General features: G+C 47.1%; 1 pseudogene; it reads left to right on the plus strand.

The window, feature by feature from the left end:
* The first annotated feature begins 19,895 nt into the window (after positions 1 to 19,895).
* Positions 19,896 to 24,771, plus strand: LOC149126413 (COMM domain-containing protein 7 pseudogene; annotated as a pseudogene).
* The last annotated feature ends 2,417 nt before the right edge of the window (positions 24,772 to 27,188 follow it).

Raw genomic sequence — 27,188 nt, forward strand, 5'->3', positions numbered from 1 at the left:
GCTGAGAATATTTGTCCATTTCAACAGTAATGGGCATAGGAAAATGTATACTTAATATGTGTGAATTTATTAAATTCCATGGAAATGATGCATCCACACACCCACGCGGGCCTGGCTAGTCCCTGCTCCCTTATTCATGTGATTACTGTAATGAGTGCTTTATTGCTTTCTCCTTTGCTTGAAATTTTATTTGTATGTCTTTTTCCTTTTATCATGTAGAAATACAGCAAGAGGAGTGGGGGGGAAATGATGGTGGTAGCAGAGTTCTAGTTTGTAAAAATCAATTGTATTTTTAAATGAAGTGTTAACTTGAAAAAATGAGATTTTTTACTGCTAATGGAACTGTGTGTGTAATAACACCTCTCTAACCCGAAGCTAACTTGTTTCATGACCTCAGTGAGTCTAAAGCGTAGCCAAGGAAATGGAATTGGACTAATAAGTCCATGAGCACCAAGATAGATAATAACAGAAAAATAACTCCATTACCTCATGCAGCCAGCGCAGGTTGCCTTTAAATGCCATTTTTTTTTATTTTTAAGATTTATTTATTTGAAAGAGAGAGGAGAGGCAGAGAGAGAGAGAGGAGAGAGAGAGGGGAGAGAGAGAGAGAGAGGTTTTCTATCCTCTGGTTCACTCCCCAACTGGCCGCAATGGCCAGAACTGCACCGATCCAAAGCCAGGAGCCAGGAGCCTCTTCCAGGTCTCCTATGCAGGTGCAGGGGTCCAAAGACTTGGGCCATTTTCTACTGCTTTCCAAGGCCACAGCAGAGAGCTAGATAGGAAGTAGAGCAGCTGGGTCTCAAACTGGAGCCCATGTGGGATGCTGGTGCCTCAGGCAGGGGCGTTAACCCACTGCCACAGCGCCCATCCCTAAATTCCTTTTAAAACCCTTTCATAGCTGGCGCCTAGGCTCACTAGGATAATCCTCCGCCTAGCGGCGCCGGCGCCGGCACACCGGGTTCTAGTCCCAGTCGGGGCGCCTGGTTCTGTCCCGGTTGCCCCTCTTCCAAGCAAGCTCTCTGCTGTGGCCAGGGAGTGCAGTGGAGGATGGCCCAAGTGCTTGGGCCCTGCACCCCATGGGAGACCAGGAAAAGCACCTGGCTCCTGGCTTCGGATCAGCGCGGTGCGCAGGCTGCAGTGCACTGGCCATGGCAGCCATTGGAGGGTGAACCAACGGCAAAGGAAGACCTTTCTCTCTGTCTCTCTCTCTCTCACTGTCCACTCTGCCTGTCAAAAAAAAAAAAACAAAAAAACAAAACAAAACAAAAAAAAACAAACAAAACTTTCATAGGCATTTGACCTGGCAATGAAGATGCTGGTTCAGGCACCCGTATCCCATGTCTGATTTCACTCCCCGGCGTGGGCTCCTGACTCCAGCTTCCTGCTAAAGCTCCAACAGCTGGGTCCCTGCTACCACATGGCGGTTCTGGACTGAGTCCTCAGCTCCCAGTTCTGGCCCCGACCCAGCCCAGGCCCAGCCCCAGCCACTGGGGAATGAGCCGGCAGATGTGAGCTTGCCATCTCTCTCTCTCTCTCTCTTTCCATAAATAAATAAATACACTTTCACAATCTCATTCGGTCTTCTTGACAGCATTGTAAGAAAAGGCTGTCAGTGTTATCTCCATTGTTCAGATGAGACATGTGGGGTTACCAATCCAATAGTTCTTCCAAATCAGACGATGCGAGGACATCAAGCATAAACCCAGGCAAACTGGGACGCAGTCACCCCAGAAATACGGTGTCTCGGGCTCTGCCCTTTTCAGACAAGAGCCTCAGGCCCTCTCTCAGAGGTTTTTGCGCCATGAAACTGGAGTGCTTGTACCGTCAGGAGACACGGTACCCGCGGCAGACAGGTGAAGGGTGCATAGTCAGGGTAGCACGGCAGGGTGGGCTTGGGAGTCTGACTCAATCAACTTACGCCAGTGGTGCCAATCACGGTGCCCCGGGCACTTAATGAGCGTGTGGCTAATGTCTGATTCAGAGGTCAAATCAGCGTGGAGGACCCATGCAGTGCCCAGGCAGAGGGAAGGCCACGAAGACGCCTGATTGCCTGGCTGCTCCCCGGTATTTGCAGGAGGAGATGGTCACCGGGGTTATCAGGAGAGGTGAGCAAGGAGGAAGGAGACGGAGGGCAGATGTGCAGTTGGCAAATCTAGGACAAGCCAGCGAGACTTCAAAGCAACCTGCAATCACAACAGAGCCGAGCAGAATGAAGCCAACACGCGGCGAGGCAGCCCAGGGGCGTGTGGCGGGAGCTGTGGGGAAGCCGCCATGCCTGGGGCACCCACGCAGGCAGGGACCTGCAGACCCAATATCAGATACAGGGCAACGAAACTAGAACCAGGACTGATGGCTCTGATCTCTGCTGGGCTTAGCAGTCAGGGCAAGCGCCACAGGCATCGCAGGGAACCCAGAAGAGGACAGGCAGGGGCAAAACTCCTCTGGTGGGGGCCCAGTCCCGCCAGGATCATTGTCTGCTCATCTTGCCTATGGCCCCTGGGTAGGGAATGCGCCACTGCTGGACCCAGGCCCCTGACGGCCATGAGAACTGCTGATAAACTGACCGCGGGCGGGAAGAGACAGACACCCTTAAATGCATGGACAGAGACCTGTATGGGTTAAGCAGGATTCTGAGGTCCAGTATCTTCCTCAGGCTCTGGGCAGACAGGGTTAAAACACAGTTTTAAGTGATGAACCTAAATCTTCTTTTTCACAAAGGTGAAAATGCAAGCTGGTTTTTAAAAAATTATTTATTTATTTGAAAGGCAGAGTTACAGAGAGGCAGAGAGAGAGAGAGAGAGAGAGAGAGAGAGAGGTCTTCCACCTGCTGGTTCACTCCCCAAATGGCTGCAATGGCCAGAGCTAGGCCAGGCCGAAGTCAGGAACCTGGAGCTCCTTCCAGGTCTCTCACGTGGGTGCAGGGGCCAAGCACTCGGGCCATCTTCCACTGCCTTTGCAGGTGCATCAGCAGGGAACTTGATGGGAAGTGGTGAAGCCGGGTCTCAAACCGGCACCCATATGGGATGCTGGTGTCCCAGGTGGCAGCTCACCCCACTACACCACCATTCCGGCCCCTGTAAGCTGTTTCAACAGGTATGACTATAGGTAATGGAGCATAGAGAGATGTCCCGCCCCAAATACTTATCAGGAAAGACTCGGTTGCTTCAAGGGTAAGCTCCTTATGCATATCAGAGGCCACCATCATCCAGAACAAAACACTCCAAAGGGTCAGAGAGCCCAAATTCCAGTGCCACTGAGACTGGACTTCAAACGATCCGGGTCTCTCCACACAGAGAGCAAAAGCCTGAGCATGTCTGCTAGCCAACTGGGGCCCCACTATCGAGCCGTGAGGCCCTGGGCAGCCTGCTGTAACACGCTGGCCCTCCTTTGTGTCTGGCCGTGAGGGCACTGGGTCCCTTAGATCCGGGGTCAGTGACCACAACCCAGAAGCCAAATCCAGGGTACCACCTGCTTCGGAAACAAAGCTTTATGGGAACACAGAAACCCTCATTCTCTTACAGGTTGTCCACGCTGCTTTGCTGAACCACACGGCACTGCATAGACACCAGAGACTTCCAGCCAAGGAATCCCCAAGCTCCGCCCACTTCACAGCACGAGTGTGCTGACGTGTGACTTAGATTACCCTTGATTGTTGAAGTATGCAGACATACGCAGGGACGGCGGCCATATATGTAACAGGAAACCCATTCTTAGCAGCAGTGAGTTCACCCCCTGCTGCTTAGACTCTCCTCTCTCTCTCCTCTCTCTCTCTCCTCTCTCCTCTCTCTCTCCTCTCTCTCCCCCCCTCATCTCTCTCCCCTCTCCTCTCTCTGCCCCCCTCCTCTCTCCCCCCTCCTCTCTCCTCTCTCTCCTCTCTCTCCCCTCTCCTCTCTCCTCTCTCTCCCCTCTCCTCTCTCCTCTCTCTCCCCTCTCCTCTCTCCTCTCTCCCCTCCCCTCTCTCTCCCCTCTCTCCTCTCTCTCCTCTCTCTCTCCCCTCTCTCTCCTCTCTCTCTTTCCTATCTCTCCTCTCTCTCTCTCTCCTATCTCTCCTCTCTCCCCTCTCTCTCTCTACCCCCCCACCCCGTGATCCTCCCAGCGCTCACCCTTTGCTAACTTCCATAGTTTTCCCTATTACTTCATGTGGAGCCCATTGTCCTCTGCTTTATGCTTACCTTACTTACAAACATTTGTCCATCATTAGCATGATGCAACTAATAATACTTTAAACATAAATGGTATTTTTTCTTTAAAAGGACAAAGACCTTGGAAAATCCTGTGATGTGCTCTTAAACCCAAGTCATTTCCTGAAAGTGAAACAAGCAAACAAAAACTAAATGGAGCCGCTCTGCCCGCCCTCAGCTAGGCGTCTTTTCCTTTGGACTTGTTCTGCACAAAATCCCTCCTGGGCTCCGACGCAAGCTCCGGCCACCTTGGCTTGTGGAAACGCCATCCTTGGGTTTCAGGTGTGTCATCCTAATGCCCACAACCTCAAATTCCACTTCCGGTTTTCACCTTTCTCTGCACGCACGCAGCTCACCAAACCCACCGCCCTGGCCTCTGGTCTCCTCCCGGGATTCACGCTGTCCCACGTGACTGCCCACCCTTTGCTACACGCCACCTTCTCCTAGACGGAAACTTCCCTCATTCTCTCTGTTTTCCTTGTAACTCAAATAAAATCACACAGCAAAATTCTATTTTTACCTCGTCTTTAAATACACTTAGCTCTGAGCATTGAATGAGTCTCGCTTCTTTTCCCTGAACACTGGGTTTCATTCATAGTTCAGTTCCCAGCGTCGGAGCTCCTTCCTAGACCGTTGCAATCCAAAGAACTAAAGAAAAACGTGAAAACAAACAGAATCAGGATTTTTCTCTGTAGCGAATCTGAAATCAACCAACGTCAACTGATGACAAGGCATATCCATCAATCGTTATCACTATATCGATTGTGGTTTGTTGCTGGTAAATGGAGGACGGAGAGTAACCCGAGAATTTTCTTACGTAACACAATTGAGCATCCATCTTTAAACCACTTTCTCCACACTGACAATTTCCATTTGGTACTAAACAAAAGAGAAACCAGGGATTGAGCCTGGGCACCTTAATGCTAAAGCACCTCAGTTATGGTGGAGGCTTAATAACTTAAAATTTAAAAACTAGCATTTAGTGATCACTCAGTGAATGATAGTCCCAATAAAAGCTAAGTCCCTTATAGAATTACTTTTTGTAATCTCCCCAGATTTGCTGTGTACAGTGGCTTAGGTTATACACTGCACAAGAGTAGCACACACTGGAAGAGAGTCACATCATATCCCTCTTTCCTGTTTTATCATAACTTTGTACCTTCAAGGGTGAGTGAGCTATGTGTTTATTAAGGCAGTTTTCTGGCAGGTGGCAGGAAAGCATCTTTTTACAATGGAACTGATATCTATCATCTTCCACCTAGACATATAAAGAAATGTGTTTGACTACTAAAAATCTTGAGGAGGCGCTGGCATGGTGGCACGACAGAGTAGCCATGATTGGAGAGTTGGCATTGCATATCAGAGCGCCAGTTGCAGTCCCAGCTGCTCTGCTTCTGATCCAGCTTCCTGCTATGTGCATGGGAAGGCACCAGGTCATGGCCAAGGATTTGAACCAGCAGGTGGAAAATAATCAATCTCCTCTCTCTATATATTCTCTCTCTCTCTCTCTCTGTCACACACACACACACACAATCTTTCTTTCTCTCTCTCCCTTTCAAATAAATAAATACATCAATATTTTTAAAAAGAACATCTTGATGATGTAACAACATTCAAAATCCAAGGAAACCTCGAAAGTTCATGGCAAATGCATATTGCATGGATTTCAAAATCTTCTTGCAACAAAATAAGCTTATCTTTCAACTCCGTTTTCCCAGGCTTTCTGAAGCCCCCTTTTCATCTGTGTGCCAAGTAAAGAGCTGCTTCCCTCGGTGGTGTGCCGCTTAGCATCTTCATTGTACTGAAATCTCAGCAACGGTTCACTGCAGTTGGTATATTCCTGCTTTCTGTACCCGACTGAGACTACAGAGTCTCATTTTAAATATACAGCCACTTTGATGATGGCACAAATAAATAGGTAATAGATAATATTAATTTAGCATTAATAATGCACAGGGCAAGTCTAAAATTGACATAAATTAGAGATTACTACGTAACTATCTCCTAATTACATTAGCGCATTTGATTATTTGTTGCTATGGAAATTTCATAATTAGTTGCTATAAAAAGTTTTGGCTTGTTCCATATCTATTGTTTCCAAATTTGATTTTCTAATTATTGTGATTAAAAATTCAAACGGTATACTATGTTTAATAATTTGATCTATTTTATTTGTTCAGAATGACTTTGTATAACTGTAATTAATGAGAAATATATAGCCTACTAACCTCAAGTTATTTTATTGGAGAGATGGGAATCTTCCCCTAATTCACACAATCGTGTCCTGAGGGGTAGAAGCAGCTCTGATGCTCTCAGGAACCTCACGACGGAGAAGATTCCTTTATTATCCCCTCTCTTCTGATGAGGAAAAGGAGACGTAAGAAAGTGGTCCAGCGTCGCGGAGGCAGCGTCATGGGGACGTGATCCAAACTGAACAGCAAGCACTGAGCAGTTACAGGTGCATCCTCCCAGATGGGGCCACCATCACCTTCCTGCCGGGGCGGGCGTGTCTGCTACTGAGGCTACCGGCAGGCTGGCAGCAAAAGGGAAGCTCCTTTCTAACAGACGATCTAAGGGCGGGCGATGGAAGGGGACCACGATTACTAAACTGGAAGCGCCAGTTAGCACTGGATTTCCAAAACCACGTGTGTGCTGTGGAGAGAGGGCACATTTTAATGTGAAATAGACAACTTCAAATTGTGCCTCGGGCCTGCTCTGTGGAATAGTAAGTTAAGCCTCCACCTAGGACGCCGGCGTCCCATATGGGCGCCGGTTCGACTCCCAGCTGCTCCTCTTCCAATCCAGCTCCCTGCTAATGCCCCTGGGAAAGCAACAGAGAGGACGGCTCAAGTCCTTAGGCCCCTGCACCCAAGGCAGTCACTACATTCTCATTACGTAGCTGGAAGAACTACATAGCTCTGAGCCAATTGCTTCTCTTTCCTCCACTGTAAGAGGATAATCACAATGCCTGCCTCGCAGGTTACTGAGAAGCCCACCTAGGACCAGCAGTGAAATGCAATAAACAGGGAAGAAGCTTGGTGCAGTTCTTTGTGCTGATATTTCCTACAATAGCTATGGCTGCAAGAGCCGGTCTCTGTGTTTCAGTCGCGTATAGCGCCATGGAGAAGGAAGACGTTCACAGGAATAATTAAAACGCAGAGGAGTAAGAGCTTATCAGATTAGCCAGCAGGAGGCCTGGCCTGAGGCTCCAACGGGAAGTGCTAACATCCAGAAGCCTTCTACTTCCTCCGCCTCTCCCTGGGGACTCTCAGAAGCCCTCCTGCTTGAATCGCTCATACATCACCTCGCAGCCTCTGTGAGAGCAGGTGTCTCTAGGAGGGGTGTGTGTGTGTGTCCTGTGTGTGTGTGTGTGTGTGTGTGTGCGTGCCCCTACTAAGCAATTAAAATTTCTCAAATGTAAGAATCTTTTGCAGAAATGATTGTTTTTCATTTATTTCTTTCCTAACCATGTATTTATTTGAAAGGCAGAGTTACAGAGAGAGAGAGAAGAGACAGAGACAGAGAGAGAGTGAGAGAGAGAGATCTTCCATCTGCTCTTGCACTCCCCAAATGGCCACAATGGCTGGGACTGGGCCAGGCCAAAGCCAGGAGCCTAGAAGCCCATCCGAGTCTCCCACGTGGGTGGCAGGGACCCTTGGCCACCTTCCGCTGCTTTCCTCGGCAAGTATCGAGAAGCTGGGTTGGAAGCAGAACAGCCTGGACTTGAACATGCGTTCCAACATGGGCCGCCTTAACCCCTGTGCCCCAGCGCGAGCCCCTTCTTTTTCATTTCTGTATTCCTGCCCAGATCAACTAAGCTGAGTGCCCCATTACGTTCAGTGAGTGAACCCATGAGTGAATGAGTGGGGGGAAGTGAAGTTCCGTACACAACGGTGGGCAGGTAGAAGAGACAGGCACAGCAAAAGCAACTGGGCTGCGAGCAGAGGCCGGGTGCCAGTCCGGAGCATCGTTTATGGCCGGCTGGGCTGTAGAAGGCCCAGCAAGGGGTGTGGAACCCCAGGGGGGCAGCCCTCAGCTGCCTGCCTTCGGCTGCTTCATAATTTACCTGCAGCTTCTCCGCCCCTCAGGTCTGCTTTGGCATGAGAGCTTTAAATGAACTGCTACCTGATTCTGGCTCAGGAAAACGGGGCTGTGCGGGATTACTAGTGAGTTACTGCGGCTCCTCTCAAGCACAGGCCGGTCTCCGGGCCTTTCGTGTGCTGTTGGCGCCTGGGATGGAGAAAACAATGCCTTTGCATCACCAAGCCAGCGCGTAGTGAATGCTAGACATTGTTGAAGCTTCCTTGGCAATATAACTTCGTATTTTCGGGATGGGGACATCTTCCTGTGCGAGGATCATGTGAGCTCATAGTTAATGTCGCAAAGGAAAAAGGAGAGAAGACAGAGCCATGGCAACCAGAACAAGGAGGGCCAAGCTCCAGCCTCCACAGGGAGTCAATGCCCGCCCCCATCAGAAGGAGGATCCAGAGTAATGGGGGAGGGGGGACCAGAGGGGAAGAGGGGCAGAAGATCCAGCATTGGGAAGTGGGGCGGGGGGCGAGATCTCAGCAGACCACTGCAGATCTCGGCTTATCATACAGGAAGTCATTCGTAATGTTTCACAGTATGATGTTGTCTGTACTGTCCTCTTCCTCTGGCCCCTGGCTGTCTCCCTGCTCACTGGGGCTATGAGAGGCAGACAGAGGAAGAGAGAGAGAGAAGAGAGAAGAGAGAGAGAGAAGAGAGAGGAGAAAGAGAGAGAGAGGTCTTCCATCTGCTGGTTCACTCCTCAAATGGCCACAACAGCCAGGACTGGGCCAGTCCAAAGCTAGGAGCCTAGAACTCCATCTGAGTTTCCTACGTGGGTGGCAGGGGCCCAAACACTTGGATCATCTTCCACTGCTTTCCCAGGCACATCAGCAGGGAATTGGATCGGAAATGGAGCAGCCAGGACTTGAACCGGCACCCATATGGGATGCCAGCGTCACAAGTGGCAGCGTAACCCGCTCCGTCACTGCGCCAGCCCTGAGTTGATGTTCTGACTTGAACATAACCTTCTCTGGAGACAGGGTGGGCAGCACCGTGGCCAGGAAGCCCATGTTCTCCTCTGTCTTCTTCCTGAGGCTTCTTCCTCCCCAGGAAACAGCTCTCAGCCCAGCGCAGGGGTCTCAGAACCTCCAGCAGCCACCAAGCGTCCTGAGACGCTCCAGGTCAGCTAGACAGCCCGAGAGACCCCTCCCGCTTAGGAAATATGAAAAAGCTCAAAGTCTGTTGACTGGCACATATTTAGTGTCACAAGATTTGAACAGTATTACAACACTTTTAAGTGCTCCTTTAGGTTGAGTTATGTTTTATTTTATTTGAAACGTAGAGAAACAGCAAGAGTCAAAGAGAGACAGGGCTCTACAGTCTGCTGGTTCACCCCCAAATGCCCGCAACAGCCAGGACGGGGCCAGGCCAACACCCGGAGACTGCGTATGCTTGGCGGGTACCCAGTCACCACCTGCCGCCTCCCAGGGCGCACGTTAGCAGGAAGCTGGAGTCAGGAGTGGAGCTGCACTCCGATTTTGGATGCAGGCATCTTAAACCAGTGCACCTTATTTTTGTAAAACTTCTCATCTCAGAATAGGGTTAAATTTACAAAACAAAAATGGTGAAGTAGTACAAACAGTTCCCATATACCTTACACCCAGCTTTTTATAGCTAATTTTTTGATTAATTTTTAGTATATTTGTCACAATCTGTAAACCCCTCGCAGCTTCCCCTGGTATAGCACCTCGTATTAGCATATTTGTTACAAGTAATGATGCATTTCCGTCTTCCCCTATTTCTTAACCTCCTTTAGAATTAAAGCAGGAAAGGCATGTTGATTTGGTCTCGATTTTTCAAGTTGAGATTTCTTGGGCTCTAGCACGGTCTTGAGGTATTAGGTAACTGTGCAAGTTAAACTTTACATGTTAGAGTTAACTTTTAACTCGCATTTTCCAAAACCTATATAACTTTACAATGCAATCCTTTTCTTCTATTAAGTAATACCCAAAACATAACTCTCTCCAACACCCCTCTACGTTTTACCGCCCTGGCCATAGGGATTTTATGTCTATTATTTGGCATTGCTGTTTATTGTCATCCCTCTATAATTCCGGCTTTTGCCGACCTGCGTTTATTTCGGTATCCTTTTGAAAATCTTTCTCCACTCTGCTGCCTTGATTCTAACTTGGGAACTATTGGGAGACGCCGGAGACTATTTTCCTTAACACAGAACAAGATCGCCACCCAGTGGCCAAGTGAGGCTTCTCTCTTCACACATCTCTGCGGATTTTAATTTCCCTGCACTAGGAACGGCGGTGCCCTCAAAAACATGTCTGGCCCAAGCCGTCCATTTCTCAGATGAGAAACCCGCTGGCCGGAAGCTTACCTTACTTGGTCAAGCTCACGGTGCAATGCAGCTCATGGCAGACTTGGGCCCAGTACCTCGGAGCTGGAGGTGACTTTCAGCATCAACCAAGCCAGGCCTCGTATCACACAGATGGGGGAAACCGAGGCACGGAGGCGGACAATGGCTTCTCAGTGTTCACAGAGCTGACGGAACCAGGACAAGCCCCAGGTTTGTTCACACGACACCTGCTGTTCTTTGTCCTACCGGACCAATCCCATCTTCAGTGATTTCTTCCTCCCTCTTGGGATGGTCGCGAGCCCAGTCTTTGAGAGGCGACCACAGCACAACCTTTTCCTTCCCCGAAATGAAGACGACCACACCGTAGAAACCCTTAGAACGGGGAAATCCGTTCTCCTGAATGAATTGTTCATGGTTGGTAAATACAGAAATATAATTATCTTTGGCTCATAATGTCTTGATTCTAGAATTCTTAAAATTGTTTGTTTATCTGAAAGGCTGTGTAACACACAGAGAGGGAAAGAGAGAAATCTCCCATCTGCTGGTTCACTCTCCAAATGGCCACAGTGGCTGGGGCTGGGCCAGGCTGAAGCCAGGAGCCTGGAACGCCAATCCAGGTCTCACACGTGGGTGACAGGAACCCAAGCTCCTGGGCCATCATCCACTGCCTTCCCAGGTACATCAGCAGAGCCAGATGGGACTTAGAGAGGCCAGGACTTGAACCAGCGCTCTGATGTGAGATGTGGCTGGTCTCACGCATGGGCTTGACAAGCCACGCCGCCAACACGGGCCCTTTGATTCTACAATGTAAATGTTTGGGTTTGAGAGCTTTCTTTTTCTGTTTTTAATTTTATGTGGCTAAGTATTTATTCCATTACTCACCTAGTAGGTAGTGTGTCCATTTTACATGTGTGATAGCTGAGAGGTGAACACGGCTAGTGCCAAGAAGAGTCAGGATGGAAGCCCCACTCCACGGCTGCTGTTCTTTCTCACGGATCTGGCTCAGGCTAACTGTCTCTGAGTGGGTGGGGGACCAGCATGCTGGTTGTTTGCCCTTGGAGAGAGCTTTCTGAAAGACACCAGCAGCCTGAAGATCCTCCTCCAAAGGCCACCCAAATCTGTTAGACGTGCAGCAGTGTGGCCCAGGGATGGAAAGAAAGGCAGTTTCTCCCGGATCCTCAGACACCTGAGTTGGAAGCCTGCTTTGGTGCAGTGCCCAGTGGGCAGAAGTAATGGGGCGGGGGGGGCGGGGTCCACCTTCAAACAGAGGTGACACCATGTCAGCTTTCAGTCCCCTCCCCACTCACTTCAAGGCCGCCTTCAGGAAGCAAAAGATCCACAGCACTGGGATTCCTCCTCCATCCCTGGGTGCTCGGGATCCACCCAGCGAGGTGGGTGCTGCACGGTCTGACCCCACGGTCTCCCCAGGGGTCTCCTGGGTTCATCCACAGCTGTTGTTCCTGGATGAGGCCTCCACACGGCTCTGATTCGGGTTGCACCGGGGTTCCCAAGGTGCTGTGAGACAGAGCCCCATGGCCCCGGAGCCTTGGCACGCCGATGCCCTAACTGACCATCTGCATCTACTTCCTGAGCTCCAGGTCTGATTCGCAGGGGACACAAACACCACTCTGACCACCTCACATTGTAACAAAGCCCTTCCTCTGCCCTGATGGCCTGAGCAGCCCTCCAAGAACCATGACCCTGCAAGTTGTGGGGTCCCTCCTCCTCCTGGACACAGGCAAGTGCACCAGGAAGCCCTAGAAGCCTTGCACTTGAACAAGCCACTTTCAAGGTCCTGGCAAGGCCTGGCAATGTCCTCCCATTGTTTTAGGTTTGTGTGGACTTGGCCAAGGGGAGGTTTCCTGACTGCCATCGGTGAGGACCATTATCACTTTCCAGAGACAGTGGTGGCGAGCACTTGGAGAATCTGGCTAAGGGGAAAATAAGTCAGGAACCTGCATTTCAACTGCGATTTCGAAGATTTCAGTAAAACCACGCATGATTACAGACTCCTGGATAGGTGAATACGGAATAGCCTTCCTGAATACGGAATGTGCTTCCTGCTATCTTTAATTATATGTTTAAAGAACCAAAAGAAAACATAGATTAAAAAGTAATGGGGTGGAGCCAGCACCATGGCATAGCACATAAAGCCACCACTGCAATGCCAGCTTCCCATATGGGGACCTGTTCAAGTCCCAGCTGCTCCACTTCTGATCCAGCTGCCTGCTGATGTGCCTGGGAAAGCAGTGGAAGATGGCCCAAGTGCTTGGGCCCCTGCACCCATGTGGGGTACCTGGATGAAACTCCTGGCTTCAGCCTGCCCAGCTCTGGCCATTGTGGCCGCCTGGGGAATGAATCAGTGGATGAAAGATATGTGTCTCTATCTCTCCTTCTCTTTCTTAACTGACTTCAAATAAATAAATAAATAAATTTTTTAAAAGTAATGGGGGAAGAAACAAAAGCAAATGCAGCAATCAATAAAATCACTAGAAATTATCCTATGTCAGGATGAAGTAAATTACAACAAAAATATTCAGAATACCAAATATGATAATTTAGTAAAAAGAATAAAATGAGCAAAAGTCTTGTTAGGTTTATGGATTATTTGATAAGCTGATTAATTAAAAGGAGGGGGTCATAGGACTACAATGGAAAAATTAAATAGCTCCATTATTTGACACCAAATACTGCTATCAATGAATATTGATATCTGAGAGGAGACCTCAGATAAACTCACAATGCAACATACAATGAGGACATTATGGCAAACCGACTAATTACTATCATTAACTCAAAGAATCTAAACACAGACACTGTACTTAAAAGCACTAAAAACATACAAATCATATGTGCAAAAAGCTTAACAAAATGTTTCCAGATTTGACAATAATCCAAATAGTTTATATGACATTATTAATAGTGGACTGTGAAGCTGTAGGAAATGTTTCTAAACTATCAAAAATGAAAAGCAAATTTTAATCTACCGTGATGTAGGAAAGGCCAGGTGATCTGTCCATTCTCTCTAAAGCACATATTCCCAAAATATTACCGTGAGAAGCAGTGAAGGGTGTGCTTCCAAAAATTTTAGTAGAAAAAAATTAGCAAAGTCTGAGAGTAGTGCCATGTTGTAATGTGTGTGCTATTTACCATTAAATGTTTTTCATCTCTCCTTATTCTAAGCATTGACTTTGATACTTAATTCTGCGTTCATAATTTTTTTTCTTTCTCTTAAAGAGCATCTCCTGAATTATGTAAGTTTTCAAGTCACTCTGACGGGAAGCTGATGCGTCAGGCCTCTTCCCTGGAACAGAAAGGAAGCAATGACCCATGCTTCGCTTGATAGACCAGCGAAGAACATGTCTGAGAGCCCCGTCTTGATTTGGCTTTGCTCCTATAGTAGGATCCCTGAACTGGGCTATTCGTAAAGAACAGAAATTTATTCCTCACACTTTTGGAGGCTGGGTTGTCCATGATGGGAGTGCCAACATCCACCCAACATGTGTGGCAGCATCCCGTGGCAGAAGGTGGAAGGGCAAGAAAGGGCGGGAGGGACCAAACCCATCCTCTTATAAAGGCACTGGTCTCCGAGAGGAGCCCTCACACTCTCATCACCTCTGAAAGGTCCTGCTCCGAACATGGCTATGACGGCGTGGGCTCTGGAGGGCACAAACACACAAACCAAGGCCGCTCTGAGGAGCGATGCATGGGAGAGGGTGAGGAAAACGTTTACGATCCTACTAATACTGCATGAATCACCATGTTCACAGTAAGTGAAAATAAATAAACATTTATTCAAAAAAAAAACAATGTCCACCTACTACGTGTTCTGGTGACCTGTGCTGTTCACAGCTCCCAAACTTTAAAAAAAAAAAAAAAAAAGATGTGGGTTACAAAGGTAGGGAAACTGGCAGAGATGTTAGGTCAGTGTACCATGTTCCACTTTTTTAATTATTATATTAGTCTGCTTTAGGACTAATAATGAAATAAGGCAGTATTTTACAAACTGAAGTGTATAATCTATTATCACGTGGTGACAATGATTATAGTAGTTTAAAATAATCACTTTTTTAAAGAAAAAATGTTTGAAATCATTTAGAAAATAGATCACATAATCTATTATCAATTGGCAACAATCACAATAATAGATTGTAACAATCTGCTTTAGGAAAAATGAGTAAGGCCATTTAGAAAAACAGTGGTCACAATACTAGAGTGAGCGCTTTGTGAACACTTTATTGTGTGGGTAGGTGGGTGTATGCAGAGTTAAAACATCAAAGGCATTTCTTGCTGTGGGCCAGCTCTAAGAGGGTTTGCAAAGTCTGTAGGAGGAATGCAGGAGAGGGTGTGGATTGAAGCACCAGGAATAAGGTTGGCACCAGAGCTCAGTCTGGCAATTTGCAGCAATTTATTTGTAAATTCCTTGGAATATAGGAGGCATTTTTCCTGTAGAAATAATAAGTTAAGTCATGACTGGATCCATGGAGGAAACTACAGAAGCTTATTTGCTAACTAATATATAAACTGCAATATGACATGACATGATCCATCATGGGAGGGTCTGAAGTAATTAATGCAATCTCAGTGAACTCCTGCAGTGGTCCCAGCCCTTAGTCACAATTCCCTTTCCTTCCCCATCACCTCTCCCTTGCATGAAGACACCCAAGCAAACTGTTTGAAAGCCATCGAGAATATAGGGTATCAGTCACAACACAACGTGGGCACATTTCACAGTGCTGTTTAACATCTCCTAATTTATATTCTGCACTGCCTCTGGATTTGGTGTAACACAATTGCTACCTAAATCTTCTGTCCAATGAGAACAACTCGCCCTTCCTTGCATCTGTCCCCCAAAAGTACAAAAAAGTTTTTGAATATGCTAAAATGGATGCAGTTTTGAAACTTAGCAATTGTAAGATCAAATGGCATATTGTTTTAAGGTATAACATTTGTAATTCTATTTTTTTTTTTTTTTTTTTTACAGGCAGAGTGGATAGTGAGAGAGAGAGACAGAGAGAAAGGTCTTCCTTTGCAGTTGGTTCACCCTCCAATGGCCGCCACGGCTGGCGCGCTGCGGCCGGCGCACCGCGCTGATCCGATGGCAGGAGCCAGGTGCTTCTCCTGGTCTCCCATGGGGTGCAGGGCCCAAGTACTTGGGCCATCCTCCACTGCACTCCCTGGCCACAGCAGAGAGCTGGCCTGGAAGAGGGGCAACTGGGACAGAATCCGGCGCCCCGACCAGAACTAGAACCCAGTGTGCTGGTGCCGCAAGGCAGAGGATTAGCCTAGTGAGCCGCGGCGCCGGCCTGTAATTCTATTCTTAACATAACTCCAGGGGCTGGGACACAGTGGGTTAAGCTGCCACCTGCAACACCAGCATCCTATATGAGTGCCAGTTGGAGTCCCAGCTGCTCTGCTTCTGATCCAGCTCCCTGCTAATGGCCTGGGAAAGCAGCAGAAATTGAACCAAGAGCTTGGCTCCCTGCACACAGTGGGAGACCTGGATGACATTCTGGTCTCCTTGCTTCCACCACAATGCCCCAGCCATTGTGGTCATTTGGGGAGTAAGCCAGTGGATGGGAGATCTCTGCCTCTCTTTCTCTCTCTGTAACTGTGGTTTTCAAGTAAATAAATAAATCTTTTAAAAAAAATGATACCACTCTCTTTGTCTCTCCCTCTCTCTGTCTGTAACTCCGCCTCTCAAGTAAATAAATACATCTTGGGAAAAAAAAAAGAAATGTAACTCCAGTGTTAAAATTGTCCATTCCAGGAACAGGTGTCTAGCACAGAGGTTAAGACACCCCCTTAGTCCATCAGAGTACTTAGGTTCAAGTCCCAACTCCACTCCTGACACCAGCTTCCTAACAGCTCACGTCCTGGAAGGTAGCAGGTGATGTCTCCCAAGTGGGAGGCTTGGGTTGGGTTTTCAGCTCCCAGCTTCAGTCCCAGCCCAGCCCTCGTCATTGCGGGCACATGGGAAGAGAACCATCAGGTAGGGTCGCTCACGCTTGTTCTCTCTCAAATATTTTTCAATTGTCAATTCTTCTAAACAATGAAGCAGAAGAATAAAGAGTTAACATACAGCAGCCAAGCTCAATAAAAATCTGCAGAAGGGAAAATCCTCTTCCATTACAGACATAAAATTACAAATGAGCATGCAACCCTCTGAGCTTATTTATCAGATGTTACAACAGAAAGGGAACGGCATCCAAATGATTATTTAATTTCAATAATCATAAGAGTATTGACTTCAGTAGCATACAATCCATATGTTGATCATATGTAGGCAGATGTATATCTGCTAGATAAGCATATTCAGACAGGAAGGGAGAAGAAGAAAATTAGCACGTATGAAAAACCTTCAATGTGTTGGGCACTGTGTTTCCATTGTGTGTACTGTCTTATAAAATGGAATGAGACTTAACGCATATTTTGTAGTAATATGAGGTATCTGTCACTATTTTCACCTTACAGTGAAAGAAACTGTATTAGTTTTGTGTGGCTGTGGTTAATCGATAATGACTAACATAGTGGCTCCAAGCAACGTGGCTGTACTTTCCTATAGTTCTGTAGGTGAGAAGTCTGAAACAGCCTCTCTGGGCTAAAATCAAGAAGTCAGCTCCTCTGGGGGCTCCGGGGGAGAACCCGTTTCCTCCCTGTCCCAGCTCCCAGATGCTTCCTGCATCTCACACTGCCAATTCCCCTCTCCACTCTCAGGGCTCCGGGGATCACTCTGCGCCCACTGGATGACCCAGGATAGTTCCCCACCGGAAGGTCAGCCCACAGGCAACCTAATCGCATCTGTAGTACTAATGCCCCTTCGCCCCGTGACTTAACACCACCATGTGGTCTGGAGACCAGGACATACATATCTTTTGAGACCCTCATTCTGCTTACTACAAAAACTGAGGTCCAGAAAGATTAAGTACCTTGCTCAAAATCACATTATGAGTAAAAGAAGAGTGGAGCCTGGATTCTCCTCAAATGTGCAAAATTCCAGCTCTCCTGTTGCATTCAACACACTTTGCTGTGCCGTTCGTATGTCTAAAATCAGCAGCAATCCTGGTGCCGCGGGTCCATTCAGGAAATCTAACTCTGGTGCCGGCTGTATGCCAGGCACTGTGTTGGTGCTTAGATACACAAAGATGACTCGAATGCATCATTTTCTTTGAAGAATGATAATCTGACAGAGGAGGCCCTGACATTGCATGACGGGGATTCAGAAAGTTCATGGGAAATTCACATTGCCTTATGACTCCCCCCTCTAACTTGCCAAAGCTTCTCCCTGTCCTCACGTTATTACATTACAATGCAGAATATGATGATGTAAGTTACATTGCAATGCAATAGGACTTCTGTGGGCTTTACAACATGATGCTACTGGGACCCAAGTGGGAGGAATAAGGACCAGAGGCTTTGCACAGGGTCACACTTGTATAGGGCCAAGAATGATGGATAAGATTTCACCCAGGGGCCGGCACTGTAGTACAGTGGGTTAAGCCGCCATTTGCAATGCTGGCGTCCTATATGAGCACTGGTTCAGGCCCTGGCTGCTCCAGAATTTTTCTCTCTCTCTCTCTCTCTCTCTCTCTAACTCTGGCTTCCACATAAATAAATCTTTTTTAAAAAGAAAGAAAAATATATTAAAAAGGGGGCCAGCTGTGTAGCATAGTCAAGTCACTGCCTGAGACATGAGGTTCATACTGCGGCTGCTCCACTTCCAGTCCAGCTCCCTGCTAATGGCAGGAGAAAAGCAGCAACAGATGATCCAAGCTTGGGCTCCTGCACCTACATGGGAGACCCAGAAGATCCTGGCCATTGCAGTCATCTGGGGAGTGAACCAGTAGCTGGAAGATCTCTCTCTCTCTCTCTCTCTGTCTCTACAACCCTGCCTTTCAAATAAATAAGCTTTTTTAAAAAGATTTCCCCAGCACATGCAATAAAGAATGCTACAGAGGCATTCTTGTAGAACAGCAACCCTCAGGATACATTAGAGAAGACAAGGAAGTGGAAGACACGTAACGAGGAGGGAATTTGGACCTGCTGTGTCTAATCTTCATGGTGAGGGGTTTGAACTTTTCCTTCTAAATGGGAAACAAACAGGAAGACTTTGAGGCTAAAGGGGACCATGAACAGATCTGGATTAGCAACACAGGCCTGGAGGAGATGAGGTTTGGAAATGTATGCCCATTAGACAGGCTCATGCGGCTGTTTTGGGAAAGGTACTCTGGGGAAGGTGTGCAGCACAGTCCACAAAACCATCTACTCAGAACTGTCAAGGCTGACAACAGCGTTAATGTTCAGAGTTGCATGTTGCTGTACAAAAACAAAGTGAATTCTAACTCATTGGAGGGAGTCGTTTCCACTCATTTAATCGGCAAATATTGAATTGGTTAAACATCCATTGTATATCGGGCTCTGTGCTAGCTGAATAATAGTCCACATTAGGCCGGCGCCGTGGCTCACTAGGCTAATCCTCTGCCTTGCAGCGCCGGCACACCGGGTTCTAGTCCCGGTCGGGGCACCGGATTCTGTCCCGGTTGCCCCTCTTCCAGGCCAGCTCTCTGCTGTGGCCAGGGAGTGCAGTGGAGGATGGCCCAAGTGCTTGGGCCCTGCACCCCATGGGAGACCAGGAGAAGCACCTGGCTCCTGCCATCGGATCAGCACGGTGCGCCGGCCGCAGCGCGCCAGCCGTGGCGGCCATTGGAGGGTGAACCAACGGCAAAAAGGAAGCCCTTTCTCTCTGTCTCTCTCTCACACTGTCCACTCTGCCTGTCAAAGAAAAAAAAAAAAAAAGTCCACATTAGTGAACAAATAGATACTACCCTGTTCTCAAGGATCCTACATTTTAGTGGGGAAGATAGACACAGACACACACAAAAAACAGCAGATAGCAAAAGCAGTAACTGGAAAGGTAGCTGTATGGAATGAGGCACACAAGAACCGAGACAGAGAATCTCAGAAGAGGTGGTGCTTTGGGTGGGAACAGGACTGGTATTAGGGAGAAGGTGTCAGGATGCCCATACTTCTTACTACATTTTTTCCCCTAAGATTTGTTTTATTTACTTGAAAGGCAGAGTTACAGAGAGAGGGAGACACAGAGAGAACTTCCATACGTTGGTTCTCTCCTCCAAATGGTAGCAATGGCCAGGGCTAGGCCAGGCCGAAGCCAGAAGCTTTATCCAATTCTCCCACATAGGTACAGGGGCCCAAGCACCTGGGCTATCTTCTGCAGCTGTCCCAGGCACATTAGCAGGAAGCTGGATCAGAAGTGAAGCAGGGGCCAGTGCTACGGCACAGCAGGTAAAGCCACCACCTGCAGTGCCGGTATTCCATATGGGCACCCGTTTGAGGCCTGGCTGCTCCACTTCCAATCCAGCTTTCTGCTATGGCCTGGGAAAGCAGTAGAACATGGGCCAGTGGTTGGCTCCCTGCACCCATATGGGAGACCTGGAAGAGGCTCCTGGCTCCTGGCTTTGGATTAGCTCAGCTCCTGCCACTGCAGCCATTTGAGGAGTGAACCATCATATGGAAAACCTCTCTCTCCTCTCCTTCTCCTTTTCCCTCTCTCTCCCTTTCTCTCTCTCTCTCTCTCTGCCTTTTAAATAAATAAATAAACCTTTTTTAGAAATTAAAAAAAATAAGTGAGGCATCCAGAACTCAAAGAGGTGCCTTTTTGAGATGCAGCATTGCAGGTGGTGGTCTTACCCGCTATGCCACAGCACTGGCCCTTCTTATAACATTGAAATAGGCCACAGGCCAGTGTCCAAGAAACAGAGACTCCCAGGCTCCCCATCTACCCTCCACTGGAAGCTGGACCGCACTGGACACTCCCTGAGGACCCCCTGGAAGCCCTCATAGATCAGCAACAAAGGAGTTAGTGTTTGCCCTGTGGAGGGCCTCCAGCATCTTGCTCCATTCCAGCAACCCGTGGCACCCTCTCTGACTGTTAAGACACCGAGACCGTTGTCCCTGAGTAGGCCAGCCACAGAGACATAGATGGAGAGGAAGGGAGCAGACATAGATGGAGAGGGAGCGTCTCAGCCCAAATGGAACCTTGGAGGAAACATGCTCAAATGACTACGCTATAGTATTAACAATAACACATGAGAGAGAATTGAAGTAATGACAAGGAGAGAGGAATGTTAATCATCCTGAGTTGATCAGTTTGTTATATACATTCATTGAAATATCATACTGCACAATTACTAAGGCTTTTTTTAAAAAGGCATATTTATTTATTCAAAAGGCAGAGTTAACAGAGAGACAGACAGACAGAGAATCTCCTATCTACTGGTTCGCTCCCCAGTAGGCTGCTACACTATGGCCTAGCCCTACATGTTGGTGTTCAGGGAGTGAGGGATGGGCAAAGATAGAGGACCAAGGACACAACAAGAGGGAACAGATACAGCCTTATTTCCCAGCCTGCCCATAGTATTCTGCTGAGAAGGGATTGAGGCTGCCTCCAAAATGCCCCGGCAGGCCCATTTATTCATTGAACCCAAGAGTCTCCCATTCACAGTTTGCCTTCATATCACACTTTAAATGCATGGGAAAGGGGGCTGGCATTGTAGCATGACAGATTACACCATTACCTGGGATGCCAGCATCACATAGGGTCACTGATTTGTGTTCTGGCTGCTCTACTTCCGATCCAGCTCCCTGACAGTGGCCTGGGAAAAGCAGCGGAAGATGCTTGGGTCCAACCCGAGCGCTTGGCCCCCTGCCACCCTTCTGGTAGACCCAGATGGAGCTCTTGGTTCTTGGCTTCAGGCTAGCCCAATGACAGCCATTACAGTCATCTGGGGAGTGAACTAGCAGAAGGAAGGTCTCTCTCGCTGTCTCTCTCTCTTTCTGTAACTCTTTCAGATAAATCTTTTTAAACAAATGTATGGGAAAACCTTATTGCAAATATATTCACATTCATAGTTTTTTAACTTGTTCCAATTAAATGTGCACGTTGATATTTTACAAGGTCGTTAGCATATGCTGACTTTTTCTTCATTCACAAAAAGATATGGTTTACTGCGCAGGAAAAAGCCCAGAGTCACCCTAAGTCAAAAAGTTCACCTGTCCTCATCACTTCATCAGGGTGTTTGACAATCATTCACAGATCTTTGGGGACAGGAAGCAGGCTTTCAGAGACTGCCTGGAATAGTGATAAACAGTGTATTTATAAAGATTAATGTGACTGCTGCATGGTCCCCCCGGGCAATTAGCCTGTGTTGCATGCCATAAGTTGCCTTGCTTCTATCCCCACAGAATAAACATTTGGTCCATCTGCTCGGAATGACCATGTTTTTCTTCTTCCCTTTGGGTAGGTCACTGGATTCCTTTGTGAACAGTGAGCATCCAAAAGCCATTTTAAAAAATGCAAATAAATGTATGCAAAAGGCAGCTTATAATATTTCTCTAGAGCACCAAGTCACATTACACAGAATTATAAAATACTATCAGAAAAGGGCACTTTAGATACCATAATAGCCATTTTATGAAGTTCAACTTGGCAATTCCAAGCCACATTTAATTTTCTCTGAAAATTCCCATGTGGCAGGAAGATACTGCCCTTTGTGGCTCTCAAGTCTCTTTTTAGGGAACTGTAAAATGACACTCTTAGAATTAGCACTTTTCCTATAAATAGAAACTAAATGACTTATACCAAATAAAGTCACAGATGCATTTTCATTAAAATAAATATTACAATAATAAGTAATTTTCCCATATAGTCATTCTGGGATTTATGCAAATTAGAATTCTGCATTATAGTTTAGTATGAATCATTTGTAGTGCTTCATCCTCAATGATAGGTGGGGTTAGTAATTTCTGTTTTAATTATAATATTTTAGCATATTAAAATCTGTGTCTGGGTGAAGCAGATACTTCAAAGCTTCAAAACTGATGAAACTGCATACTTCTCTTTTTAGGGAAAAAGCTGTTTGCATTAATCTGTGAAATATACTGCTAAAACACCCCCTGCTGATTTCATAGGCTTCTGCAAGAAGTTATGCATAATTTTCTGCAAATTAAGAGACTGGGGATCAGATATTTATGATGGCAAAAATTAGATCTCAAGAACTAATAAAAACTTGAGAGATTCTCCTAAGATGGAATTTTTATTCAGTTCAACAATTATTCATCTCCTATCAGTGTTAAAACACACAGTGGTGGCTCTGCAGCCGCTGCTGGGCTGGGGCTAGGTGGGCACCATGGGCCGCCTGCACTGCACACGGGACCCAGTGCCCGAGGCCGTGGGCAGCGACGTGCAGCAGCTCAATCAGCTTGGTGCTCAGGTGCCTGGAAGAAGAGTCTCCCAGCACAGCAGATCAGGGAAGATTTCCTAACTCCGGGTCTTAGCGGAGAAAGTCACTCACTTTCCAGAAAACTGGAGCAGAATGCTCCCACCCTTGCCCGATGTGCTGTTGGTCAGATTCTGACAATTAACCAGATACGGCATGGAAGTTTGGAGTGACATCTGGGAACAGGGAATTGGAGAAAGCAGGAAGTAATTTTTTTTTTTACAATTAAAGTTGGTGGTTAAGAAAGGAAATCGAATTGAAAAACTGTATATAGACGTATCCTTGCCTACAGCTTCCAACAGGAGATGGAGCGAGTCAGAGCCGGCCTGGAGTATCTCAGCTGATTTCCGTCCCCTGCATCTCCCAGTGCCCCCTCACCCCTTCCTGGGTGACTGCTCCGAGAGGCACCTCCTGCCCGGGCCTGGAGGGTGCTCCATCCAGTCCTGCTCGCTGCTTGGGAGCACGGGCACAAAAGCATTGGGAACAATCACAGGGTTAAGTACTGCGAGAGCCCTGTGTGATTACCCTGTAAGACGTTGTTAAGGGGGCAGCCCCCTCCCGTCTCCCGTGACACAATTCTCACAAGCTGTTACATCCAGATTTGGAGAGCAAGTCACCTCCCCATCAAAGTCCACAGAAAATTCGCACTGCCATCTCCCATGATAACACATTGACCACCCACTTCCCCCAAAGGGGAGCGCTCCTTCATGGCTAAGAGGCGGGCTGTATGAGGGACACATGTGGGGTGCTCTTGGCCACTCTATGTCTAGTGGTGGTGCCTTGCCATTGGTTTTTAATGAGTCACCTGTACATGGACACCTGATTGGTCTCTGAAAAGAACTGAGACTAAACTCTGCCCTCACTTCTGCTTTTGTCCTGTCATGCTCTAATATGACAGGAATTTTGAGGCTATTTGAGCTTACCTTGGTTCAAGCTAACCATGTCTATTGGTTAGATGAGGGAATAAAAAAGGTTGTGAATAAAGTTTTAAAAAAATATATAGACACACACACAGTGGTATCAACAGATCTAAGTTCCAGACCCAGCATCATTAGTAAAGAACATTGCTTTGTAAATCATAGGCCACAAGCTCACAAATGTGGATTATTGAAGATAGATCTGGAGATGTGTTCTCAGGACTCTACAAATTCTCCATGTGAACGTCCTTTGGCTCTTTGGATTTTAGTGTATTTGTTATGTTAGCTGTTCTTGTGGTTACATCTGAACTACCTGAATATCCTCCTTATAACCATCATGCAACATGGATATTCATGATAGCATTAAAGGCAAGTGATTCAACCTCAGTCGACTCCAAGCTGGTGTAGACCTAGGCAGATTTAACAGGCAGCTTCCATGTTCTCCTAAGCATAGGACAAGTGACAACAGAAAACATTTTTAACAAAGCTTTGTTAGTAGTTTGAATACAAAAAAAACAAACAAACAAGTGTTGAAAACATTAAATCATTACCTGGCATACTATAGCACTAATAAGCTGAACTCCAAATTCAGAATCTTGTCAGTATATTAAGAATATTGATTTAATATCATTAGTCGTTGCAAGTTAATAAGATTGTCTAGGCTGGCACCGCGGCTCACTAGGCTAATCCTCTGCCTTGCGGCGCTGGCACACCAGGTTCTAGTCCCGGTCGGGGCGCCGGATTCCATCCCAGTTGCCCCTCTTCCAGGCCAGCTCTCTGCTGTGGGCAGGGAGGGCAGTGGAGGATGGCCCAAGTGCTTGGGCCCTGCACCCCACGGGAGACCAGGAGAAGCACTTGGCTCCTGCCTTCAGATCAGCGCGGTGCACCAGCTGCAGTGCGCCAGCCGTGGCGGCCACTGGAGGGTGAACCAACGGCAAAGGAAGACCTTTCTCTCTGTCTCTCTCTCTCTCACTACCCACTCTGCCTGTAAAAAAAAAAAAAAAAAAAAAAAAAAAAAAAAAAAAAAGGATAAAAAAATAAGATTGTCTATGTTGGTTTTGTAACTTTGTACTTATATTTATTGTAATGGTGTTTTATCCAGTCACATGAAAATTGTAAGCTTACATTCATACCAAAATTCATGTTTCTATATATTAAACATCATACAATTAACAAATTGAATTACTTAAAAATAATCTGAAACTTGAGTTGTGTGACCAATGAGATCACAACTCAGAAAAGAAAGAACTCAGGTTGTCTTCTCCCTGTAATTTTCTTAGTGATTCTTGGAAAGCCAAATGAAATTGCCTCCATTTCTTCACAGTAAGATAATAATCTCATCCACATAGGACCAGTGTGAAGCGGACTACGAACGAATCCTTCCCAGATAAAGCGTGTTGTGAACAGTAAGACCTCCGAATCAGGAGTTTAGACTTTGAATCTATATGAAGATGTCACTTTGGGCAAAATACTAACCTCCGTGGGTGTGCCTCTCCTATTTTCTAAATCTAGGTGCTACAAATAGATCAGACTACTGCACACTGTTAGTGAATGAGGTAGGTCCACCGCACATAAAAGCAATCTTCTCTTTGAGAAATGCTTTATTTCTGGCCGGTAAGAGGCCAGAGAATATGACTCAAATCTGCTTTTGTCATCAGTGTCTGAGGAGAGTTTTATTGATTGGGTAGGAGAAAGCCGGTACGCACTAATGCTGGCAAGTCAAGTTCTGTTAGGAGAGCCTTCCCAACAGACCTACACGGTACAACTGATCCTGCTGTAAGCAGCTCTTCCAGGCAACTAAAAACAACAGGATTAGACCCACTGTTTAAAGCAGAAGATGGGGAACTTTTAGAGGAAGAATGGAAGCCCTAACAAGAGGTTTCTGAGTTTGGGGCATCGGGAGGAACCTAGTAAGGCAGGCGATCACCCCGGCATCCACAGCCTGTCCTGAGACAGCTATCAGAGGCGGCGACCGGGTTTTCCATGGGAATGTCAACGAACTCCTCATTTCTACATCTCACTTGGAATTACTTGCTTTTCTACTTTTCAAAAACCTACTACTGGAGACATAGTTGTTAAGATTCATTTGTTATCAATTCAGCAATTTGCAAATAAAAACAGGGCTAGAAGAGCAGCATTCTCCCATCATATTATTTCTCTTCGTTGTTTTCTCTGGCGTAATGGAAGGACAGAAGTCATGACCCAGCCTTCTCTTTGTGTCTGGATGTAACACCTCGGCGGACCAACGGACCTCTCTACATGGACCGCTGTGCTTCAAAAGCATGCTACTTACGGTGTGGATTCAAGTCTGACCTCCATTCCGTATTAGCTGGGCAGTACAGGGCAAACTAAGGAACCTGTAAGCCTTACTGTATTTTTAGAAGTGAGTAGGAATAGAATCTAGCACTGCTCTGAAAGCCTTCTATGGATGCAGGTTTGTGAATTCAAATCCTAACTTCAGCACTTATTAGCTGCGCAGTACGCAGTTACTGAGCCCCTGTAAGCCTTTCTTTTTTTTTTTTTTTTAAGGAGTAGTCATAGAATCTACCCCCATTTGCGAGCTATAACAATTAATGAAAAAATAGTTGCAAAGTACTCAGTTGCAAACCCTGGTACTTTTTAAAAGGTTATGGTAGCCATCATTAATACAATCCTATCATACGTCCTTTTCAAGCCAAGTGAAAGGGAAAGAGAAGTTCCAACAATTAGGAGCAAGAAGGGGCACTAAGAAACTTCGTGACAACCAATACTCACTACATAGGCAGTCCTAAAAGAGAAGCCACATACACTTCAGGGAACTTGGACCGGATCTGCAGTCCACAGTGCTGTAGCTTCGTGAACTCCTCTCTAAGCTTTTAATTACTTGCTGTAAACTGACACTAACAGTCCTTAACATTTATTTCATAAGACTCAGTGAAAGACTCAAGAACAACTACCGGATGTATACACACACACTTTCCAAAGTCTAAAGGCAAGAGTACGAGACGAGACCCTGGCGAGCCTTTGTCCACAACTCCAGAGTCTGGCAGGCACCAGAACCGGTTCAACGGACTCCAGCCAGCAAGACGGCCTCAAGCCAACCCACACCCAGGAAAGGGACTGACTCCAGGGACAAGCCGAGCGATCACGCCCGGGGCTGCCTGATTTGACCCCTCCGGCCACTCTCCGCTGTCCTCGGCCCACACTCCGCTAACGCCTCTTTGACCCCTCCGGCCACCCTCCGCTGTCCTCGCCCAGACTCCGCTAACGCCTCTTTGACCCCCTCCGGCCACCCTCCGCTGTCCTCGCCCAGACTCCGCTAACGCCTCTTTGACCCCTCCGGCCACCCTCCGCTGTCCTCGCCCAGACTCCGCTAACGCCTCTTTCCAGCCAGGTTTCAGTTACTGGGCCCTGCTAA

The sequence above is a fragment of the Oryctolagus cuniculus genome, chromosome 5 (assembly GCF_051225735.1).
Source record: "Oryctolagus cuniculus isolate XC-2025 breed Fujian yellow rabbit chromosome 5, ASM5122573v1, whole genome shotgun sequence".
Taxonomy (NCBI): Eukaryota; Metazoa; Chordata; class Mammalia; order Lagomorpha; family Leporidae; genus Oryctolagus; species Oryctolagus cuniculus.